This window comes from Phaenicophaeus curvirostris, chromosome 10, assembly GCF_032191515.1.
Source record: "Phaenicophaeus curvirostris isolate KB17595 chromosome 10, BPBGC_Pcur_1.0, whole genome shotgun sequence".
Lineage (NCBI taxonomy): Eukaryota > Metazoa > Chordata > Aves > Cuculiformes > Cuculidae > Phaenicophaeus > Phaenicophaeus curvirostris.
This window is the reverse complement of record NC_091401.1, coordinates 17,493,894-17,518,232: the sequence shown is the minus strand read 5'-3', so window position 1 is coordinate 17,518,232 and position 24,339 is coordinate 17,493,894. Positions and strand designations below refer to the sequence as shown.

Sequence of the window (24,339 nt, the reverse complement as noted above, 5' to 3'; positions counted from 1 at the left end):
TTCCCATGTTCCAGAAAGCCCTCACATTTCATCAGCCCATTATTTAATTCCTTCCCAAAACACTTCAGGAAATACGTGAAACAATCACGTCTGTTCAGGAGACAAGTTAAATTAAAAATAAAACCAAACAAACAAACAAAAAAAACCCAAAAAACCCAACAAAACCCTGATAACTGGGAGACAAAGTTCCAGAGGGAATCCCCTCCCCTGTTGTGATGGAATCACACCACCCCTTTGACTGATTTCAGGAAAAAAAACCCGGAAAAAATAAATCGCTCCCTCCAGGATTAATTTATTGATGTGGCAATCCACTTCCTTGACACCTTTATACTGGCAAAGCTGATTTCCTTTCATCATTGTTTTTTTTCCATTGGTTAAATCAGGCCACTCCCTCAGTCTCTACACTTTCCTTTGGCTTTGTCCTCAGTCTTTACGTCTGACAGCACTTCTTCAATCCACGCAGCTATTCAGGTGAGATATGCTAATCTACATCTTCCTCCCTCACCTTTCCATCTTTCTCTTCAGATCTAAGAATAAAAATGGTGATTAACCCATTACTAGTAGAATCATAGAATGTTTTGCGTTGGAAAGGACTTTAAAGGTCATCCAGTTCCAACCCCCCTGTGATGGGCGGGGATATCTCCCACTAGATCATTTTGCCCAAGGCCCCATCCAACCTGGCCACGAACGCCTCCAGGGATGGGGCTATCTCATGTCATTCTTTATTCAAGCCTTATAAACAGCCAGAGACTTAAGAGTTAATTTAATTTACTGATATAGTTTAATTACTTATTAAGCAGGATTACACATATTATATTCTAGACATGACAGGAAAAATCCACCTTTGGATATCCTTTCTCAATTTCTTTATTCCTAAATATGAAAGAAAATGTTTTATTGCTTTACCTTCGATCTCCTGGTTTTATTCTTACTGAAGTGTACCATTCATTCGTTTCAAGAACCCTCCACTTGCTCAGCTGCACAACTGAAGCATGACAGATCATCTTTTGTCTTTTTATCTGTGGTTCTGCTCACATATGAGTGACCTTTCACAACACCCAGGAGTGGCACTCTCTCTGCACACCAGCTGATGCTCTACATGAAATGCATCTAAGGTGGCAGGTTAGTTCATATGATGTATGTGTCTCTCTATAAGTTCAAGATAGAACGTGTATGGCGACTGTATGAGCTGCTGCTGCTGCTGCTCACCACCGGCCCTTGTTTTTGGAGAACTGTTGAACTGTGCAGGTAGAGCGGACTATCCTTGCTGTGTTTTACTAGTCCCTGTGCTACCAAGAAACAGTGAACTTCATTTTCTAGGGCTGCCAAACCAGCATAATTTAGTCCCTTTTATATCCACATGCTTATTCTCTAATAATTAATTCAAGTTAAAAAATTAAAGGAAAAGACTGCAAGGAGAAAGAGTAATAATATATTTCTTGTTATTTAGGAGACTGATGAAACTATGGATGTCTGAGAATGCATTTACTTTTTGAGGTCCAGTAAAACAACCAGTCAAGCTACACAGTTGTCTTGTTGTGCAGCTACAGTTTTGAGTCTCGATTCCTGACTCCACAGTGAGCCTGGTGACTCACTCTAAAAGAGAACTGAACAATCATTGAATACTATTTAAACATTAGAAAGGGGAGTGGATACAGATGCATAAATGCCTTATGTATGGCCTATATGTATGCATGCATTTATTTATAATATGTATTAATATTTCTTTCAGGCAAAATGATGAAGGATACCCATAAAATGGCTGAAAGTGCTTATCATAAATGAACAGCATCAAAAATCAAATAGGTTGTAAAATCCGTGTGATCTATACTGTTCCCTTCCGAGACCCGTGGCAACACTGGGAGATCAGTAGCGGGTTTCATGCCCTTGCTGTAATTTGCAAGGCGTTTCACCAGTGTTTGAGATCACTAAGTAAAGCAAAAGACAATGCTCATACTAATCACTGTGCTTCTGCATGTGCTCTGATGCTGCAGTCCAACCCACCTGTAACAATGGCACGTGAGGGCTGAGAAAACGCCACAGCATGTTTCGGAAATCCTTTTCATTCCTTCTAGAGGGGGAGAGGAGTAGGCAAGTAGAGGAAGGGGAATCTGGATTTAAAACCTACATAGAAAAATTGAAGAGTCTGCCTGCGAATCCCAGACTCAGGGGACGAAGCCTCATGTCAGCTGTAACTCTCTGGCAGCAACTTTGCTTGAAATGGCCAGGGAGAAGGCTCCTTTCTACCAAGGGTGTGGGTGTGGAATTGTAATAGACGCTTCCATAAACTGCTGTCTGCTCAAATGTCATGATGTTGGCTTTCTGCCCTATTTTCAGCTGCAGAGAACAGCAAATGGGAGGGGCAGAAACAACGAAGATCCCTTTTTAACTCTCAGTTTGAAAAATCTCCCAGCCCTTTGCAGCCAAATAGCTCTTCTCCAAACTGTTATGAATGGTATTTTCTAGATCCCGCTTTGGAAATCACAGTTACTTTATCATAGACCTAACCTGATCCTAAACACCAAGATTTTTACAGTGTGTGCAAACAAGGACTAGTTAGCTGCACGCAGAGCAGCAAGGGATCACTTTTTGTGAGTTTTCAGTTACTCCCTCAACAGACGAGGAGCACAATGTACATTAAAGCTGTGTTCCAGGTATCAAGTGGAATGAGATAAAAGAGAAAATGTGAGTAGTCATGACAGGACCTTAACAAAGCATTCAGTAACTGAGATGAGAAAAAGACTGTGGAATTCAGAAGAGAGAAGTATTAAATAAGTGTTATTTTGTTCAGTTTGTTCAGAGATTGTTTGGCCCTTTTATGGAATAAGATAGGAAGCCAACTGAAGAAGCATGATCACGTCCACTGTTAGCTTTCAAAACTCTTACAAATGTAAGCTAGTTTCCAATCACAACGAAATCATACTTTTCATGTGTTTAATGAAAGATTGCTGCATTCCACTGCTGGCCAACTTCTTAGAAAATAAAAGGCGTAATAGTTTTTAGTATCCATGTTTGCATAGTACCACCAGCACATGAAGGCATTTATACAGCCGAACTCCACTGTGTCTAAATACTAAACTGTCCCACTGAACACAGGTCAAGGTTGCTAACTGCAGGCTGCAGAATGCCAAGCTATTCGGTGTCACATTGGCAAATGCTTCGGTGATGATCAGTAAATGAATGAAGGCTTAAACTCAGTGACTTGCAATTGCATTATTGTAAAGAAGGGAAAGGCTATTAATTCTTCAGTTTGGGAATCTAAGCTAACCTCCAGGTGCAGTACAAGTACTACAGTCAAGTGTTGCATATTAGACAAATTACAGATAAATTTCACTTTCCTCTGAACTTTGAGTCTGAGCTTACACTGAGTTGTCAGGAATGTTACTCAAGCTTGCAGGTGTTAAGTTTTGCTATTTAACTTACAGAAGTTTTGGTACCTGAAGAGTTTTATGGACATGAATGAGGAAATCTGATACAAGAGGCTGGGTTTCCAAGTCTACAGTGAGACAGAGACCACTTTTAGTAAGCTAGTCAGCATACTGCTGCTACTGTCTCTTAACCTGCATCTGCATCATCATTGTTGCTATGACCCCAGCCATTCCTGAGGGAAAAAGGTTAAAGTTATAGTGAATTAATTATATTGGAAATGGCACTGTGGCCTAGGCAGAGAAACTACACTATTTCCATGGTTATCTGCAACGGTTTTTAAAGACTATAAGTAATATAAGATTATACAGCAACTGTGGCCTTAACAGACTACTGTGTCCTGTTGGTTTATACTGTATCCAAATTAAATCGGGGGAGAGAATAGGGAGAACACTGAAGTTTAGGGGAAGAGCAATAAATACTCTCTGCAGTGCTGCTTGTTCAGATCTATACCGTAGCTGCATTTCACTGGTTTTGCTGCTTGCATAGCACATCTGTTAAATGGGCTGAAGAATCTAGAATCTTTCAAGTTTTTTACAGTTCAAAGGCTAAGATGTCTGTAGTGGTTTGGATCGATGTTTGTACCTTGATGATGACTCAATTTTTAGATCTATTTCAGGAAAGGAAAATGAAGAACAGAGGCTTATTTGGCTTAATCAACTCATCCACACTTTAAGGAGCACAAGGAATATAAAAGTTGGCTTCATTTGTGTTTTCCTCCAGTAAATAGCACTCATACATGCACAGCTCCCTTTTTGTCAAAGACTTTAAACTGTTCTTAAACGATGAGTCTCTTTCTGTGGGAAAGTAAGGCACAGAGTGGTGTAAACAGCTTGCCAAGCAAACAGTGGCAGAGCCAAAATCAGAATTCAGATTGCCTGCCCACCTGCCTTCCTTCTACCCTTGCTGCCGAGCAAGTTAGCCAACAAGAGAGCTTTTCAGATGGAAGAACAAACCAGCAAACAAAGGAATGAAATTAAATATAAGCAAATAGAAAATGACCAGCAAGCTAAATGCAAAAATGAAACAGTAAAATCATTGTAAAAAAAATTTAGAGATTACAATAAAGAGGTAATTTCCATTTTAATGCATGACTGCTAATGGTATGTTAATGATTTTCCTCATATACACAGGGCTTTGGTCCAAAAGTCTGAATGAAACCATTCATGCTGTTCCGTGTATCTTTTCCCAGAAGATATCAGTGCTCCTTAGCCAAGGTGCTCCTTATTTTTGTTCATTTTTCTTGCCTGTTTTCACTGTGTGTCATTTCAATGCTGGGGAAAGCATCAGCTTGACAGCTTCGCAGGCTCACGTTCTCTCTTTGCAGAGAGGGGAAGGGTGTGTGGCAGCAGAGGAAGCTTGCTACACCAGCGCTCAGCTGCATGCCTCAGCTCTGCTCTGCCCTGAATGAACCTGCTGGCACAGCTCTGCCCCCTTTGCTTGTGAGTGAGTCAGTTAGGGACAAGGGCAATGCTGGTTTCTGTGATGCTTTTTCTGCTGGAAACTGGACTTGGGCACAGTTCACATCATCCATCAGAGTGTGTTAAGGTGGTAACAGTTTCTAGTCACTAATGACCTGGGCTGGACATTTGTCTGAGCAACAGGCCATAAAACAAAAAAGCCTCCCTAAACCATTACCAGCTCCTCTGAACCATTCAAACCTCTGTAATGCTGGCATGAAAAAAAAAAAAAGGCACTTTTTAAAATAAAGCTTCTCAAAACTGACAGAGAAGCAGAGCAGTCACCCCACGCACACACCTTATTCACTAACTGTACTGGCATTCCTTCAAGAGCTGGGAAGGGCCCAGAGCTGCTGATTCAAAGACATTTGGAATAAGAACTCAAAAATCGAAGGTTTTTGTTCCTTTCTGGCTTCTTGCTTCTTTCCTTGGCCTGCGCTGCCTGCCCATGCTGAATGTCAATCAGCAGAGCAGGAGCACCTTTGCAAAGAAGTCCTGAGTATCTTGGCAAATACATTAAGAAGCATGTGAAAAAACACAAGGTTTCCACAACTCCAAAGACGAGAGGGCTGGTTTAGAGTGGTGGAGGCTGAGTGACAGATGGGCACAAAGGGTCAGGAATCAATAGAAGTTATACAACCCTGTCTAAACTATAGCAGACAGAGGTGTCTTTTTCAGAAAAGACTTCTAAGTAATCTGCATAGTATGTCCACAGCTTATTTTCAGAGACATTTGCTTACATCAAATATACCTTGGAAAAATTTCCGTAAGGAAATTGCCAGAATCATTTGCTATCTGCACTCGCAGAGAATTGCATCTTAAGTCAAAGTGGTTGTGATCAACCCAAAGCGTTTCTCAAAAAAAAAAGCAGTTGTGTTTTTATTCAGGTCTCTGTCACCTTCTAACTGACAGCTGTCTGATGCTCAGTGCCATCTTGGAATGAGTAACCGCCCAAAAGTTCACTGTGAATCTCTCATGAATCTCTGGTCAGGACCAGCCTGAGTGAGCAAGGAGAAAAAATTATTTGATTTCATCAAATTCAAGTCTTCCTCTTGGATGGCCTGAGGAACCTGGATGATCTTGATCTGTTGTAACTACTAAATAGCTGGGAATCTGTTTCTTTTGCAACCTGTCAGTTTGACAGCTACATTTAAAAAATGATCTGTTTTGCCGATGATGCCATATGAAGCTGCAAGTGACTGAGCATTTCATCTTTCCATTTAAGCAAGAAAATGTTGCATTTACTATGTTTAATGGCATTTTCAAGGTCAATGTAACAAGATGTTCCCTACAATTGTTTGAATTATTAGTATAACATTTTGAATCTTAAAAATAAACACAGTAGTTTTAAGATGGCTGGTGAAATCCTGCAGCTACATTGATTAAAATCCTAAACAATTCAATTAGCTTCATGAAATTCATTGCAGTTTCAAGAACCTGTAATAGGGAGAAAAATTTACCTTTATTTTTTTGCATTGCTAAAACAGAAAGAGAAAACATGAGCACTCAGTAGTGCTAATATGAACCCTAACATTGTCTCCATTGCGATGAGGCATATTGTAATCAAAAGGTATTTCTTATTTTAAGGCTCAATCATGTTCAACTCTCCCTGTAACACAGGCAGGGTAGGCCTCTTGGAGCAAGTATGAGAAGAGGTTTGGCTATTCTTTGGATTTCTTGAAGTTTCCTACTGCAACAGGGAACTTGGGAGTTGAGCAATAGACCTGGCACATTGATCTCTCGATTATTTCTGATAAAAGAAAGAAAAAATAAGATAGCAGAAGGAACTGGAGAAGTCAGGATATGCTGGCTTATGTGTGCTTTGTAGAAATGATTAGCTGAGGTAGAGGGAAAGAACATCAAATGGGATAATGTCCCTGCATGATTATCTTCAGACTACTCTGATTAGTGACAAATAGTAGAGAGCTGGAGATCTATACAAATGTCATTAGACCAAGGGTTGTAATGTGATTTAGTGATGTGGCTACAGCGATGGCTGGTTCCCTTGACAGAGCAAAACAAATGGCATTTTAGCATTGTTGGTTCACTACTGTGCTAAAAAGCAAGCGTCCAACATAAATGTTTGTCTGCACGAGTAGGCAAGCAAGAGGTTGATGCTTATTTGCATCGCTGTTTATTAAACTGATTATTTAAATTGGCATAAAGAGAGTCAGGTCCTGAGACAAAATGTACTTCAAAACACTGCAACAGTGCAATGTGGTTTGATCTTTCCAGCACACCAAATAAAGATAAATTTCTCTACCACTGTTCCCCTACTTGTTTTTCTTTAATTCTCATTCACCTTGCTTTGTCTTCAACTCTCACAGGCCAGGCTGTCACTGGCTTCTCTAGGTGGCACTTGCTGGGCGATGCTTTCTGCTGCATGGTTGTTTCAGGGGATCACCAGTTGCAGTCATGCTGGCCAGGCTCCAGCTGGCCAGGCTGGTTCTCAGATTGCTTTTTCTAGTTATCTATTTGGCAGCCCTCATCCCATAACAGGGCAATTCTTTAACTCTTAAGGAAGTAACAAGAAACAAGCTTTGTTTGGAATTATGAGAGACAATGCTTCTTGCAGCCCTGTAAAGCTTTGGGGGTTGTTTTTATAATCTTAATTATATCCTGATTAATTTAACCCAGTTGTCTCTGTGGTATAGGGGCTTCACACCTACTTCAGGGCATCATACCAGGAGAACTAGAAAATCATCTGTAGAAAACTGCCCCGGTCCTTTTCTACTCTTCAGCCAATTAAGAAAGACAGAGACACTCTTCAATGACTGGAGGAGAGAAGTTTGGGTATGGTCAGTGCAGCAACCCAAACGCATTCATAAACAAATGGTTGTGTCGCTATTAAATGAAACAGTTCTATTAATAACTGAATTTCAATACAGTTATGTCCAACCAACCTTCACCTATCGACAAGATTACCAGAAAAGGACGTCCTTAGTGAGTATATAGGACAGACTGAAATTAACTCTTTGAAATCTTGGTTGTCAAGTACATATTGGTGATTAAGTTCTTCATGGAGTAACTGCAGCAGAGCTTTTTGAGCATTTCCCAGTATGCCTGTCATCAGCAGTCTACACAGCATACGAATACAATTTTCTGGTTTACAACCTTAATTTTATTTCATTTTTAAGCACTAGGTAACAAATTTAGTAGGGTTGTGCAACTGATGGGCAAGGCCCTGAAACACAGTGCACAAAAACATATTTCCTCTGACTTCTGACCGTCTTCTGGAGGACAGAATACAGTTACTGTTTGCCTTCTTTCATGGACATATTGTTCATACCAGCAGGAGGATGCTCCCTCATGACATATGACTGGCAAAACATCAGTGTGCATTGAAAACAGATACTCTGCAACAGTCTTCAGACACTCTGCATCTCAGCAGAGATGAATGGAATGAAAATATTCTCAGCCTAAGATAGGAAAGGGAGGACATGGTTCATAGGCATCAGGACTTCCTTGACGACTTTCACAATATAATTAGTAAATTATGTACCTGATATGCTTGAACTCACTGACAAGGCCAAGAATGAATTCTTCAGCACTAATTTGGAACAACTGTTTAACAAAATATTATTCCTATTATCATTTTTGGTTTTCTGCAATATTTGTAAACTGACAGGGGAAGGAGAGACCTTATGCACAGAAGACAGCACTGTGCTTTCTGTTTGTTCTAGACACAGAGTAATACCCAGAGCTTCCTCTAAAAGCCTGCTGAGAACATAGACTAAAAGAAAGTCTCCAAGAGGAAGTACTGAGAAGCAAATCGGCAGCGCAGGCAACGCTGCTATGACTCGCTGCAGAAAGTCAGTCAGTGTGTCAGAGTCTTGGTGAGTACCCTGAACGTAAGCCTAGGAGACAGAAATTGCTATATAATTCTTTCTGCAACATATAATTACATTCTTAACCTCTTTGTCTTTTTTCCTTTTTGATAAAGAGGAAATAATTCATTTCCAGGAATACAAGTGTCTTTAATTCAGCTGGATCAAGCCTCTTTAAGTTTTTTGGTTTTTTTTTCCCCCTGATTCAGTGCCTGACTCAGAACCATCATTCTTAGTGCTTCTGTCAGACTATTCCACATTTCCCAGTGGTTTTCACTACTGCAATTTGGAAGCACTCTTTGTTCTTATAGTCCCAGTGCCTACTAAGGCTTTTCTTTTCATGTTCTTTGATGTTTATTCCTCAGGAGCCGGATCCTTGTGTCCTTACATGTGAGCCAAATCTCCCAATGAATTTGCAAACGTGCAGGATCAGCAAGTTAGAAAGTTTATTTGTTCTTTGGGGTTCTCTATGTTCACAGGAAAGAGGACGCCTATAGGCAAACAGTACATCACTAGGTTTCATCTTCACAAAAAGGAAGCTTAGAGAGGAAGGAAGGCACAAGAGTGCAAAGTCAACAATTGAAAAACAAAAACCAGCCTTCTCAAGTTTTTTTCCTGAGAGGCTGGTGGTTATGGATGCAGTTACAGAACTCTGAACTTACACATTTCTTGAAATACATCAAAAGACTCCTTCACTGCATTGGCACAGTGTCAGCAGTAGTAACTGATTCCAGAGTGTTGTCAGAAAAATATATATCTTTTGATATGTTTTCAAGACATATTTCAAATTGGATATCTTTACTACATTTACATTCAGGCACCAGAAATTTCTAATGGCTCAAAACCTCAGGCTGGAAAATACTGCCTGCTCCCGTTTACTTCATCTTTGGTATCTGCGTCAGAGAATGCTGGCCTGGTGTGTTGGAAGATGTAATGTATTCAATTTATGTCCTACATAAAAGTTGAGATCAGCAGCAATGACTAGATCCATTCTGCAGCTTTAATTCAAAAAAACAGCACTGCTGACAACACTGTTTCTGTGGATAAGGACTCTGTCTCACAAACATATATTAGACAATCTTCAGATTTTACTTTAATGCAAAGTCCCTCTTCTGATGTCAGAAATTTTATGGCAAGTAGTCTTAGTGATGATCCAAGATTTGACACAGTCTAAGAATCCAACGGTGTGAAAACTGTTGGTGAGAGAGTGCCATTAATATCTTCTTATGCAGCAGAATGAAAACCTTTTTGTCTTCCCTGTCTGCTGTGCACATACAGGACAGAGCTACTGCAATAGACTCATGTATTTTTCAGCCAATCTTTTAGTCTGATATTTTGTAGCAACAGAGTCAACAGTGTTCCCTAGGTAGTGCCTACATAACAACCTTTAACTTGTAGGTGTTAATTCGGATTACATGTGCATAGTCTTATGTAGACAAATTTTCAATTTACAGTGGACACATCCTCAATTTACTGTGCATGTGAAATACCACATTTCTTGTCTAGGTATGCTAATGCTCAATGACCCACACTAATAGACACATAAGCCTCATTTCCTGCCATTGGATCTAAATACATTCCAGACATATATTTTGTTGAATTGTCCATCATTTCGGTGTTATCTAACTTGAGATATGTAAAGCTGATAAATATGTACTTCCACAGGTGTTTTACAGAGACTTTTACCCTAATTTTATTGATTATTTAGGTCCACCATCCTTATACTTTCTACTAAAACCAGGTAGATCCATTCACACTCATTTACACAGTTCAGTTTTCTGCGTTGCTTCTATTTAAACTGAGATAATTTTCCTATACGGCAGGTCCATTTGCACACAAAAAGGATAGCACAAGGGTTTGAACACTCTGCAAAAGTCAGACCTAAGTCTCAGGTAGTTCTACCTCTTGCTGAGAGTATTTTGTCCACTTCTTTGTGTAACCTTGAAAACAGAACATGCAAGACACAGTGCCATTACCTATAGATGACGCAATAAGTGTATGCTGCAGCAGCACTACTTTGCCAGCATTCCAACAGGAAATTATATTTTGTAGATGATATTTTATTCTATTGGCATCATCACCAGTGTCAAGGCTATCAGTAGAAGCATTAAGCAGACAAAAAGTCTGCCAGAAGATCTCAGTTGTTTGTACTACTGCATGTGCCTTTATCACTGTCAGTATCCCTCAAATCAAGAGAGAAAATTCTTTTTATAAATAAATTATTTTAAATTCAGATAAGTACAAGCTAGAGCAGTAAGATGCTCTGGAATACTGGAACAGCTTGTCAATAGGAACATCATCCACTACTACAAAATAAGGGCGTTGCTGCATTGTCTGCAGGAGATAGCAATGTTCAGCTTTCTAGGGGATACAGCAAGAAAAATTTAATGCAGCAGGAAATACTCCTAAACAAGAAGCTAGCCATCTGCTAAAAATGCATTTTCTGTTGTAAAAATGTTCCTGTATTTCTGTATCTTATTATCATTCACTTTCAGATGCTTTTCCTTCAGGCAGTTTTAAGGAGTCAGCTAAAAACAGTTCTCTTTCTCAGAAAAAAAACCCTCAAGAAACCCATGCAATGAGGAAAAATTCTTCAATAAAGGATTATTATTATTATTATTATTATTATTATTATTATTATTATTATTATTATTATTATGCCACTCTGACCACCACCACTGAATACAGAATTTCTTCCCTTCCATCTTTTTTTTTTTTGGTGCCTGTTTTGCTACTGAAGAAAATGACTGAAAATCAGTTTGCATCCAAAACACCACATTTGCAACAAAAAGGGCAGGAAAAATTAAGTATAATGGTAAAAATTTTGTGACTGGCAGAGAAGCACTTTGAGTCATAAATTCCCATTTTGAAAGGACAAAAGGGACTATGACAATCAGCGCCTGAATTCCTACATAGCAGAGACAATGTAATTTCACACAATAATTCCTACGTCAGTTCCCTGCCTTTTGATCTGTAATAGCAAGAGAAACTTATACTTTCCGTGTCACACCCTGCAAGCAAAACACCAAGGGATTTTTCAGCTTTATCCATGAGAATTATCAAGCAGATTTACAAAAAAAAAAAACATTACCAGCAACAAGGCAGAATTATATGCTGGCTCTGAACAGTCTTGAACATAGATGAATCAGCATGAGGAAATAATGACAGGATGGGAATATCTTTTAGAGACATCATCTTTTACAGGATGAACACTGGGTAAAATAAAACTATTTTATACTTCATAAAGTTCCTGTAATTGGATCACGGAAAACAGATAAATACTGTGATGGATCTGTTGCTTCATTAGCATGCACTCTGATAACAGGCACTACAATATCCACCAGGCTCTTCATTCCCTCTGGGGAAGGCGGCTGCAAGTGGCTGACAGAGATGTGAGTCAGGTTCTGCAGGATCAGCACACTTGTGTTTTTAGCCCATGTACTAGCTGCAAACAGGAGACCAGGCAGCTTGGGCTGGGGTGCAAAAGCTGGATGGAGCATAGGTTGTTCGCCCTGGTAAGGGGACCAACGCTGGTTAGAAGTTGTTTCTGATGCTTTTGAATAACCATGAAGCTGTTGTAGTCAACTCCAAACAGGTGAGAAATAGATTACACTTTGGCCAAGGGAGCTCTAGACCCATGGATTAGCTTTTGTAACTGGGAATGAGGATTTCTGGTGGTTGTCTGGAAGAGTCACAGTTTCATATTTCTACCCCTGCCTGCCCTTTGACAGTTATAAAAGCGTGGGAAAGACTTTTGAGTAGCTCACGTTAGAAAATCTTCTAACAGCACTGTTAGGCCTGGTTTAACATTTCTGTCCATGGCCTAATTAGTATTAAAAAACATGGTAAGATTTTCAGAGGTTGTGAGACACCCAGTCCTACCTTAATCCTAACTTTCACATTACATTGCTTGTGTATTTATATGAGATTTCTTTATTAGGTCAGCTTTAATTTGGAGCATTTTAGTATCTGAAACACCTTGCTAACCCACAGAAACATTAAACACAAGTCTACATTACAAAACTGGAATTAAGTTAAAGCCTGAAAATCTGACCTCTGTCTTCAAGCCTGTCACAGCTTGCAGCTCTGTAATCAAGGCCTACAGGTCATAAGCAAAAGAACTTGCTCCTTGTAGCCCCAAACCACAGGCTGAGAGGATACTTTCCTGAACGTGGAGGCAGGAGACACCATTTACACCTGCGTATAGTTTTTTCTGTACATTATTTCCTAACCTTTGAACACTTCATTTTACAATATGAATATTGCTTTGTGATTTGTTTTTTAATAGTGCAGTGATTATACTGGCTGTAACACTGACATCATTCTCGTGCTGTGAATCCCACTGCTACACTTATATTAGGAGCTGCAAAACACTGATTACTCAGACCCGATAACCTAACCAGTGCGAAATAAACACAAAAAGCTCACTTACCATGACAGTTCTGGAACTGCACCAGGGATGAACTTGTCTCTGTGGGCTCTCCCAGCTCACAAGTCCTATAGCACCACCTGCAACATTCGCCTGGACTGCAGTCCAACCTTGTTGCCCCTGCATTTAAATAAAAAGCCCCTCGGCTGAGCTCTATCTCTTTGCCTTCCCATTCACTAGCGGTTTAGACAGACATTTGATTTTTCTATTCTGTGTTTGCCTGTAACTATTTTTAGCAGCTAATAACTGACACCCTGGGGAGCATGATGTCATCACACTTCGCGCTTACAGAGCTCTCAAAAGTCAAAACCAGACAGCAGCAGCTGTCATCACGGTGAGCTGGCTCATTAGGTGAGGGTAAGGGAGTGATACCACCAGAGCTGAGTTCAAAAGACGAGACAGGATGAAATTCAGTCAGATCTCAAATAAAGAATGGTTCTTTACTTTGTACATAACCTGCAGCCAAGATGAGGAAAAAGGCATGCATTTTTAAAGGCTGTTGAATACCTCTTACAGTACTAACAAAAATAGTCTTACTGCAATCATCATGTCACATGCAGAAGTTTTGTGGGCTTCAACATTGTGGAATCAGTTCAACTTCAACAGTTGTGGAGGCAACACTGGTCAACTATCCTCATCATGGATTCATGGGGTGTGATCTTTTAATTCAGGAATATCCCCTTATTAACAGTATTCTTTTTATTCCCTTAACACAAGTGATGCCTTGAGCACCTGGAATCCCATGCATATGGCTGAAATTCATGTGAAATACTTTTTTTTTCTCTGTGAACAGTTACACCCTTAGAATCCACCTTGGATTTTGTTTGTTCTTATTACACAGTAATCTCCCGAGGCAAATATGTAAACCAGGATGTTCTAAAACTCCTCAGCATGTTGGGTGCACAGTCTCTCAAAGCCGCAGATTAAAAGGTTCCTTTCAAGTATCAAAGATGTTGTCCCTCAGAGAATCATGCTGCGCTGCTTTCGCCTATTCCTTTGAAAGGCTTTATCAGGAAACCTCCTGTTATCAGTCACATGGAAAATACCAACTCGTCCCCAAAGCTGAGCTGACGTCAAAGAGGGACATTTAAGGGATCTGTCTAAATGCTTGTTATAAGCCACAGTGTAGGAGCACCCACATCAGACAAGTACAGAGGATTTGCTGGCACCAGAAATAACGGGACAACACAGTAGCAGGTCTAGGGACGTGGAAGTATGCTGCTCACTGAGAGTTTTGCCTGAAGAACTTGTTTGTAACTATGATTGCTTATTCCTCCTCACAGTCAAAAAGTACATGAAAAAAGAAGACTGAAAAGAATAGCAAAGCTTAACAATGGTGGAATGAGTAGATTTGTATGTATGTCTACTTTCTTTGGCACTAGAAAAGTTTAGCACCAACACAGATATAGGTTGACTGCATTTTAAGGGCTCAGATGAATTCATTATTATGAATACACATCAGGGAAAAAGAAATTTTCTCTCGACAATACATGCATCCATGAACAGTACTAGCTTATTTTTCCATTGAATTAATGAAATTTCTCAACCACAGGGTTGAGGATATTTTGTGTCTCTATGTACAACTTTCCAAAGCCATCTATCATAGCACTTATATTTAGAAGTAAAAGTCTGCTTGCTAGAATTTTAAAATGCATTTCCCTTTAGTTTTCTTTGCTACCACTTTGCTCACATTTTACAAATGTTTGAGTGGTTCACTAAACAAGTCTTGCTTTATACATTTAAACCATTTCTTTGTTTGTCCTTGTGCACTTTCCCCGGAGTTTTTCTTTCAGCCTAATTGTTTTTATGCATATTTACATTATTTAGATATGCAAGAAAATAATAATCAGATTCCTAAATAAAAACTTGGCTTTATTCTTTTGTTATCTCAAAGACTGCATAACATCTGTTTCCTTGCTCAATTCCTAATTTTCCAGCTTTGGGGGAATATACCCACTATGACTTTGCAATTCCATGCTAATTATGACAGATTTTATTTCCTAATTTTCTGACTGAGTGCATCTCTGCTTAGTGTTTCTAATTTTATTTTAACTTAAATTATTTCTCTCCTCTGTGTTATGGAGCCCTGTAGGTCACAGGTATTCTGGCTATTCAACCAACCTTACAACCCAAACTGGCAACGAAAAAGGACCTATTCACACAAAAACTAAACAGCAAATCAAGCAAATAAAAAAAAAACACAGAAAAGAATTAATATATACCTGTTTCATCCTTTGGCTAATGTGAAATTGTTCCTTAACATACATTGCATAATACTTTCTGTCCAGGACTTTCACTAAGCCATTTTGAGAGTCAGTCCAGTAACACAATTTCACAGAATCACAGAATCATTTAGGTTGGAAAAGACCTTTAATATCATCTAGTCCAATCATAAACCTAACACTGCCGACTCCACCATTAAACTGTGTCCTAAGTGCCACATCTACATGTCTTTTAAGTACTTCCAGGGATGGTGACTCAACCACTTCCCTGGGCTGCCTGTTCCAGTGCTAGAAGACTCTTTCAGTGAAAGAGTCTTTTCTTAATACCCAGTCTGAACCTCCCCAGCACAACTTGATGCCATTTCCTCTCATCCTATTGGTTGTTAGTTGGGAGAAGAGACCAACACTCACCTTGATACCATTTCCTTTCAGGCAATTATGGAGATTGATGAGGTCTCCCCTCAGCCTCCTCCAGACCAGACAATGCCAGTTCCCTCAGTTGCTCCTCAGAAGACTTGTGCTGCAGGCCCTTCAACCAGCTTCATTGCCCTAAATTTCAGACTGGTTTTGTGGCATGAAGCACACAAATTTCCTTTTCGGATTCCCTCCCATAACTCCTAAATCTAATATGAATTGTATAAGTGGTAAAAACTCTAATCAATGAGTCTGTCCTTAATTCTGTCATAGGATCAACCTGAAATCTGTAACATCGTTACTGAGGCAAACTGACATTTTTTGATTCTGCAGCAGTATTTATACTGTCAACCTGATTTTAAATATTGCACATACTTCCTGATGATATTATCAGCTGGACTTGGTCTTCTCTGTATAAAGGGCCCCTTAACAGGAGGAGGAAGTTTCTTCTTACTGGTTTATTTAGGTATGGTGAATGCTTGTGCAAGAACTGGTGATGAATATCAGCCAAAAGGAAGAAATCTTTTCTAGCACCAAGAAACATAGTGATGTCATTGTCCACTGCTTCATTTAGATTAAAAATAAATGAGAACAGACATTTTCATGGTGATATATAAAGGCAAAAAAAAGCTGGTGCTTATATTTTTAAGTCCCTGTTGCAGCAGAAAGTAACATATACAGTGAGTATCAGGATCAAATTGTAGCATCTGTCTGTAAAGATTTGTTGGTATAGAGCTGTCACCCACATGGCTTCTTGTTTTGCATTAAACAAGACAAGTGCAACAGAGAAACATGAAAAGTGTTAATAGTGCTGTAAGTCAGATGCAAGGGACAGAGAATTCAACAGATCATCTAAAGCTAGGGCTTGCATACAAAATTTCCAGTAACAACATTTGAAAAAAATGTTATTTTCAACCATTAATTAAAAATTCCTATCCTTTTTGAGTTACATTTTTTCACCCATTTTAATGAAAAAACAGATTTTACTTATATTCAGAAAACAGCGCTTTTTTATTAACTCAGACATGGCACAAAAACTATTGCTTATTTTGATTATGAACTTTTCTCTATTTTTCAGAGATCTTGTTGAACTGAAGAGCACAATTTATGATTTTGCCAGGGCTTTTTAAAAAAGCCAATCCTGATTAGAGAAATAACCTCCCATCTCTTTGAAGGAATATAGAAGAGGAAAGTCCTTGAGTCTCCCTGACCTTGGACTCAGTTGCAAATGCAATGCACATACCTAAGGTGCTCTCTTCCTCTGACTTTCTTTGTCTTTCAGATAAACTATTTGGCCTCCACACATTAGATCAGGATGTCATGTGAAGAATAGAAAGAGAAGTCTGAAGGGAAAATAAAAGTTCCCCAAGGTGGTGGCATACAAGGAAAGAACATTATCAATATTAGGTTTGTAGTCCTAGGATGAAGTTGCCTTTGCAGTGACCCTACATGGACTGTTTTTACCACTGCTAAGGTTTAACACCATACTCAGGGGCTTTAGGTGCACAGTCAGTTTACTTACGTCTCCTGTATAATCAAGGAAAAGTGTCAGGATCCTCTCGAGGTGCTTCAGAGCAGAAGCCATATTTGTGGATTCTGAATTACTTTCTGAAAGAACATCCTCTGCATTTAATCTCTCAATAGTCCAGGACAAATTGTCTTCCTCCTTTAGGTAGCTATGTTAGGCATGTAATGAGAGGGAATAGGAACTGCCTTACACATCTCTTTCCCTCTATTTCTGCACTCCATTTCTATTACTTTCAGAAATTTTGCTGAAGCCAAAAGTAGATTTTATCAGTGCCCTAACTGGTTCGACCACACTCTTTCCTGCTCTGATACTTCTGGTTGTTTGCATGTCTAAACAGCAACTCATCATCTTTGATCCCTGCTAGGGAGCATGCGCCCCCAAGACTGACTATTTTTGATACCTCATCTATGACCATCTTCTCCAATTATTTACCAAAAGGTTTGTCAAGCACTGGAACAGACTACCCAGGGAAGTGGTTGAGTCACCATCTATGGAGATATTTAAAAGACATGCAGGTGTGGTGCTTAGGGACATAGTTTAGTGGTGAGCTCAGCAGTGTTAGGTTTATGGTTGGACTCGATGATCTTAAATGACTTTTCCAACCTAAATGATTCTGTGATTTTATGATTCTATGTCCCTATCTATTAACATGGGATGATGATGCCTGTGTAGGTTTGTGAACTGCTTTCATATTGACACGTGAAACTCACTATACAGGCATAGCATATTGTATTTATATAATTAATCAGATGTGCAGTATGGCTGTTATAGTCTCCTGTATTTCACCCAAATATCAATTTATTTACTTCTTGTAATTTGTCACACTTCAATAAAATCAATTTGCCCTTTCTGAGAAGACAGCATACTGATTAATAAAAACTCCAGTCTACTGCATGTCCTCCCTCCTGTGTAGGCATGGAAAGCACTCATATATTTCCTTCGCTGAGCAAAAAAAAATCTGTAACACCAAGTGACATGAAAGAGAAGGCTTTTTGAAACAAAAAAATTATCATAGAATTCTTATGGAAGAGCCAGTACATTAAGCATGTGATTCCCTGCCAGTGGAAACAGTCTACAGGCTATATAGACAGACAGTGAAGAGCAGAGACCATCAATCGCTGTTTTGGAATCACACAGAGGAACAAGTCAGGAGGCTCCAGCAGCTTGGTTCTATCTCTCTCAGAGACACTGCAGGACTCATCTGGTCTAGGTCCAGCCTTCAGGTTATAGTAAGGATCACTACCAAGTCTTTTAAAACTGACCTAGTCACAATAACTGATAGCCACCCAGAGGAGGAAAAGCATAAACCAGAGGTAAACCATGCTGACTTTGTTACAGAGCAGAAGTCAGTGTCTCCCAGGGAGGTCATAGAGATGTAAATGTCTGCAAAAATAGTATTCCCAGTTCCACAGAGGTCATTTTACAAAAGAAAATGTGGAATCTGTCATGCTAAGCACTTACAGAAGGGTGGAGACACACAATATAGAGCAGAGTACCATATAGTCAGGAATATTCACATCTCAGTCCCTCTGGTGACAAAGTGAAGTATCTGCACAGTACTGAGCAGGTCTTAGGACACTGCTCATGAAACCCTCGGGCATTCTATCCAGCCGTCCTCCTTAGCAGTGGAGCAGCTGAATGCCTCATGCCTTTGGGACACAAATCTATCTGCAAATTTAGGCAGAAATTTTGAAGGAAACGGCAAGGTAGGAAAATCTGAGCCTGGCTGTTGTTTGGGTTTGGTTTTTGAATTTACTTTCTGGATTATATCACCACTATCTAAAACACCATAAGCAATTCAAGTCCAAGCCATGAAGCTGGTTTCAGATGCAGAGATGAAAGTATAAATACAGCTTTTGTTTGATAGATAGGGAGAACATGAGACCTGGACCTAGATTACAAGATTTAAGTATGTTCCTAGGTGTATTACCAAGCTGCTCATTAATCTGAGGTACTAGGTTTCTTTTTCTGTGCTTCAATTTCTGTAAAATAAGGCCATGACAGTGACCTTCACTATAAAACACTTTTGAGATCTGTAGATGAAAGCTACTAAATAAGAACTAATAATTATCATTAGATTGCATCCAGAATCAAAAGTTTTCTAGTTCAGCCTTGGCTGTGACTATAATTATAATCTCATTAGACGAGTTTGGCCTAAAATGGCAGAAATCTCCTAAGGGTAACTCAGAGTATTTTAGTGCCGTTCTATTAGAAACCCAAGCTTTACTTGACCCTCAAGTCTCAAAGTCTAGCCTTACTTAAGCCTAATCACCGGTGCGTCACCATAATTCTTCATAGTTGCATTTTGCTATGTATGAGTTAGAATGCCTGAAAACAGAATTACTGTTCGCTCTCAAAACAGTTGTTTTCCTCATTAGTAAAAACTGAATGAAACCAAAGCAGATAAAAATGGACAGCTAGAATTTCAAGCCGATTAGATTTTATAAATCCATTCAGAAAATTACTTGAAGTATATCCTGCATTTCTGTAAGACCAAAAATATTACCCTTGATTCCTTAAGTTTTCAGCTTTTTCTTGACAATCCCACCTCTCCTTTTGGATGTTTTTAGTCCTTTTATAAACCTCTTTAATAGGCAAACTGAATGCCTCCTTCTGACAGCATATCAACATACCTAAAACAAGCAAGTATATGTGCTGAATGTTTCTTTTGCTACAAGCTTCAGTTCAACCCTTTGATGAGAAGAACACATTCTTTTTCTAAAGGCAAAGCACTTCGGCAAATATTGGTGCAATGTATCTGATTTATTATAACGAAAATCCGCTTTAAGAAAGGGCTCTGAATTCAATTTCCCAATCCGAACTGCACATCACGGTCTGAATTTCCTAGTCTGACACCACTACTTAAATGCCTCCCAGAGACTAAATTCAGCCTTAATTCAGGTTTTTCTGGCCAGCAGAGAATGAAGAAAAACCCACAGCAGAGCCTAATGGCTCTAACAGCTTCTTTGGTAACTCCCTCATTCCCTCCACATAGAAGGTAGCTAGGCAAAGGAGGATTCCTCAAAAACAAATGTTTAGGAGGAAGAAACCCCACAAAAAGCAGGCAATTCAGGAGCAGTCCAGTTCTAGACAGTATTTTTTTTATCTTCCATTGAACATTAATGATTATAACTCTAAATTTCTATCTTGTTTTATGATGTTCTTACTACATTACATCACGCTATCCTGTGTATAAAAACAATGGAATGAAAGCCTCTAATTTTAGCTGTCATAAGTTAAAGAATAAACGGCAGCAGAGGCTTTCACTTATAATTGCAGGATTTTAGGTTGCTACAGAAAAACTTATCTTTTCTGTATATGAACAAATGCTCAACCCTTTAAACAAAATTTCAGAAACGGTTAAGTTGTGCATGCATAAGAGTTAATGGTGAAGGTGTCACTATGCTCAGAAATAGAGACGGCTTTTCCATGTCACATTCAGCTTATTAATAACCCAATTATTTCTGGTGCAATGGCACATACCTCTATCTGCTTTTTCTTATTATGCAACTAGAATAGCTTTCAGAATCGCTTTTGACTGAGCTTGAACAGGTAAACTATAAAATTCAGCCAGGACTGAGTTTTATATTGAAATGCTACTGAAATTCAATAGATGAATGTTGAGTGACATAGAGTATGCAATTATGTGAGAAGACTGTTTGCAACAAGCCATCTTGGAAGTACTTTGATTTGTGAGAGATTTTTTTCTTATTCTGCATCTGAATACATTAAAAAGCCTGTAATCAGTTAATAGAGTAAAATGTACAATTCTTAATTCTGAATATCTCTCTAAAAAGAGGAGCTTCTTGTGATTAACTTACAAACAAAGCCAACCACAAGAAGCTGGTTCAGAAAAATCAATGCAGGGAATCATTGTTAGTTTTCTCATAAATATTTCTCCCTTAGAAACCACTGAAATTTACATTCTCTTTATCATATGTTGTATAGGGTTATAAGCAATTACAGCACTTCCTACATAATATAATACATGTCTGAGTAAGATCTTGCATAAATGGATATAAAAAAATATATGCAACCTCCTGGAAAATTGCCAAAGTGGCCCTTGTGCTTACAAAATAGTGCATCAATCTAATCCCATCTTCATGTGTACGCATGTGTGACAACATTGCCACAAAGCTGCTTCGTTTAGCTGTGCATTTTCATGACATTGAAGCTCAGGATAATGTATTTTTTATTCTATTCAGTATCTTCACACAAGGATATCTACAATCATTATAAAAAATCTCCAGTCAGAGGAGTGGGGGGAAAAAAGGACTTCAACTGCTCAGTTTCTAAATTAAGCTACATCTGCGGTTAAAAATAGCCCTTCTGCCTGAAGATGCTATGCTGCCTGAATTTAAATAGCCTGTTTCTTTCCCTGACAGATAACATTTATTGTGCTCTCTGCTGAAAAAAAAAAAAAAAGCCTTCTTTAAGGCAGCTACCTTTTCTTTTTAAGTCCAATTTGAATTCATCTAAGGTGGTAGAATTAAATAAAGCAAGTCAATGTTCTAGCCAGGACGTAGATCAGTTTTACCATAGACACATTTCTCAAATTTTAGTGAACAGATCTTAAAAATTGCACGTGTATATGGGTGACATTTACTGGTTCTTTCTGCAAATTTTACAGGAAGATCTATAGTAAGAATATATCGCCCAACATGCAATCTGATTTCTACATTACACGTCCTAAAAGTGATGTGCCTATCCCTATAAACCTCTTTTGTTTTCATTTCCTTTCATGTATTTCTAGGTGTTTCATTGCTGACTCTAGATAAAAGAAGTGTTAAATGCAATTACATGCAGTATATATGAAACAGTTTATCCACTGTTTGTACCTGAAGCACTGAATGGAAAGGAGTGGAAACTGTATCCCCTTTCTCTCTGGGCCTAACAGAGCCAGCACAAGGATATCTATCTTAACCATTGTACTACTATGATCACAGCCTTCTTGTGCTACTCATACATAGTAAATCAGTCACTGGCTTACATTGCATGCAGCTTAGAAAGGTAAAATATCTTTTAAGCCATCCATGCCCTTCTTGCCAAAGCAGGTTAGTTCTTTTTGCCAAAATTTCTAGGGCTCCAACCAGCGTAGTTTAAAGTTTCAAGCCCTGTATTCATGCCGGCCTCTGGGAAACCACTAATTTCCTTAAATATTCAACCTAAATATGCTGTGTCTTAATTTCAGGATTTTGTGAGAATTAATCAGATTAATTTCTACATTTTAGGCAAGAAAATAAGAAAGGCATACATGCAAAAATGAAACTTGAATCTTGCTGTATTGCGACAACCCTGTTTTCCCCCTCTTTGTTAAAATGCATATTTCATATGAGCACTCCCAAAGGAATAGCACAGACAGACTTGGAATAAGTAAATGAAAGATGAGATGGATATAAGTACTCCTTTTACCCCCGAGCAAGTCTTTCATATTGCAGTCAATTTGTGGACTAAAAGCCTGAAAGATCCCTGAAAGCTCCATAAGCATCAATAATATTTGCAATGATGTAAGCCAAAGGCAATGATCTAAGTTGTGCAGTCCCTAATTGAATAAAACGCTCATTGAATCCAATAAGAATTGCACTTAATGAAGCCGTACAGCCTTTCAGGTCTGTAGTATTTTACATAATGTTACTACATGGCACCTATCTGTACTTTTGTTTGCGTGGGACAATGTTTGCAAGATGCAAGTCTCTGTGAAAGCAGACAGGACTGGAATACCCATGTGTAGTTCGTTGTGTAGTTTAGTTGAACTGAAATGCAGACCTCAATCAATACCACATGAAGGCAGGATGCCTGTTCACTTGTCTAGGTGAAGCTATACGGCTACTTTGATTTGTAGGGCTGAGGCAGCTAGGTCTGTTATAGAGGAGCTGCATTTGACTCAAATTTTAGATAAAATGGGAAATAAAATTACATTCTTGTGAAATTCGATGTGCGTACCCATAGCCCAAAATACTCATTACCAGAGTAATAAAACATCTCTAAACACATTAACCCAAGCTATAGTCTCAGCTGTTGAACACTTACAAATAAACAGGTATGTGTGTGGCACAGACCTGCCATGCTACAGCACAGTTTGTTCGAGATAAAGATGTGTCAGGACTGAAGAGGGCTCTGGGAGTTCAGCGTTTGTTAGGGTCCTTACCTGTTATACCACTTGTTCAGATTTATTAATAGGCATGTACAATGAGAGCCACATGTGTTGCCACTGAGGAATCAGAAAGAAATGAGTCAGTCAGCAGCACTGGCACTGCAGATGGTTGGTATCGCTTCTGCTTCTGGGAAGATGGGATCATGGCTGCCAGAAACCATTCGCATTGCGCTGTGTCAGTGAGCTTCACGAAAGCATGTAATAATGCATGTAATGAGTCTCCAGCATCACGTTTGTGAGGCCTGGAGGATGTTTCTCTTTCCAAATGTGAACTACTGAGTCATTCTGCTCATGTGAGACTGTATTCTCTTCCCAGAGAGATTCTTTGAATCACTGTTACCGCCAGATAACAGATGTTGCTCCTTGGGAAAGTTTTTCATACAAGCTCTTATAATCATATGGATTTTTTCAACTTGACCTTGTAACTACAATAGAAAACCAAAATGAACTAAGGAATCTCAGAGGGCTGTGTTGTGTAGGACTTTGCATATCTCAGTAACTAGGCCTTGAACAACATGACTACTCAAAACACTACACAAAGAATAATAGGTAATGTCCATGGTCTTATGAAGGAAATACTACTTATTCTCAGCTTAGGAAGAATTCCCATTCCCTAAAGCATTTAATGCACTTGTCCAGTGTCATGGAGTAAGTATGTAACAATTCAGGAATAAGTGATCCAATGTTCAAAAGCATCTATGTCTCTTTGAAACTTAGAGCCTACAGACATGCAATGAAACTCAAGATAAATCACTTGAAAATAGGACTAAAAGTATAAATTGGAAGCTTTTAGTAAAGTACTTTAAAATGCCCATTGTCTGACAACTGCTTATCATAGAATCATAGAATCACCAGGTTGAAAGAGACCCACCGGATCAT

The 24,339-nt window shown here is 38.9% G+C and overlaps 1 long non-coding RNA gene across 1 annotated transcript; it reads left to right on the top strand.

Moving 5' to 3' along the window:
• The first annotated feature begins 417 nt into the window (after positions 1 to 417).
• LOC138724615 (uncharacterized) lies at positions 418 to 1,809 on the top strand. Its single transcript, XR_011338083.1, has 3 exons — positions 418 to 471; positions 960 to 1,122; positions 1,733 to 1,809. It is a non-coding gene; the product is annotated as an uncharacterized lncRNA (long non-coding RNA).
• The last annotated feature ends 22,530 nt before the right edge of the window (positions 1,810 to 24,339 follow it).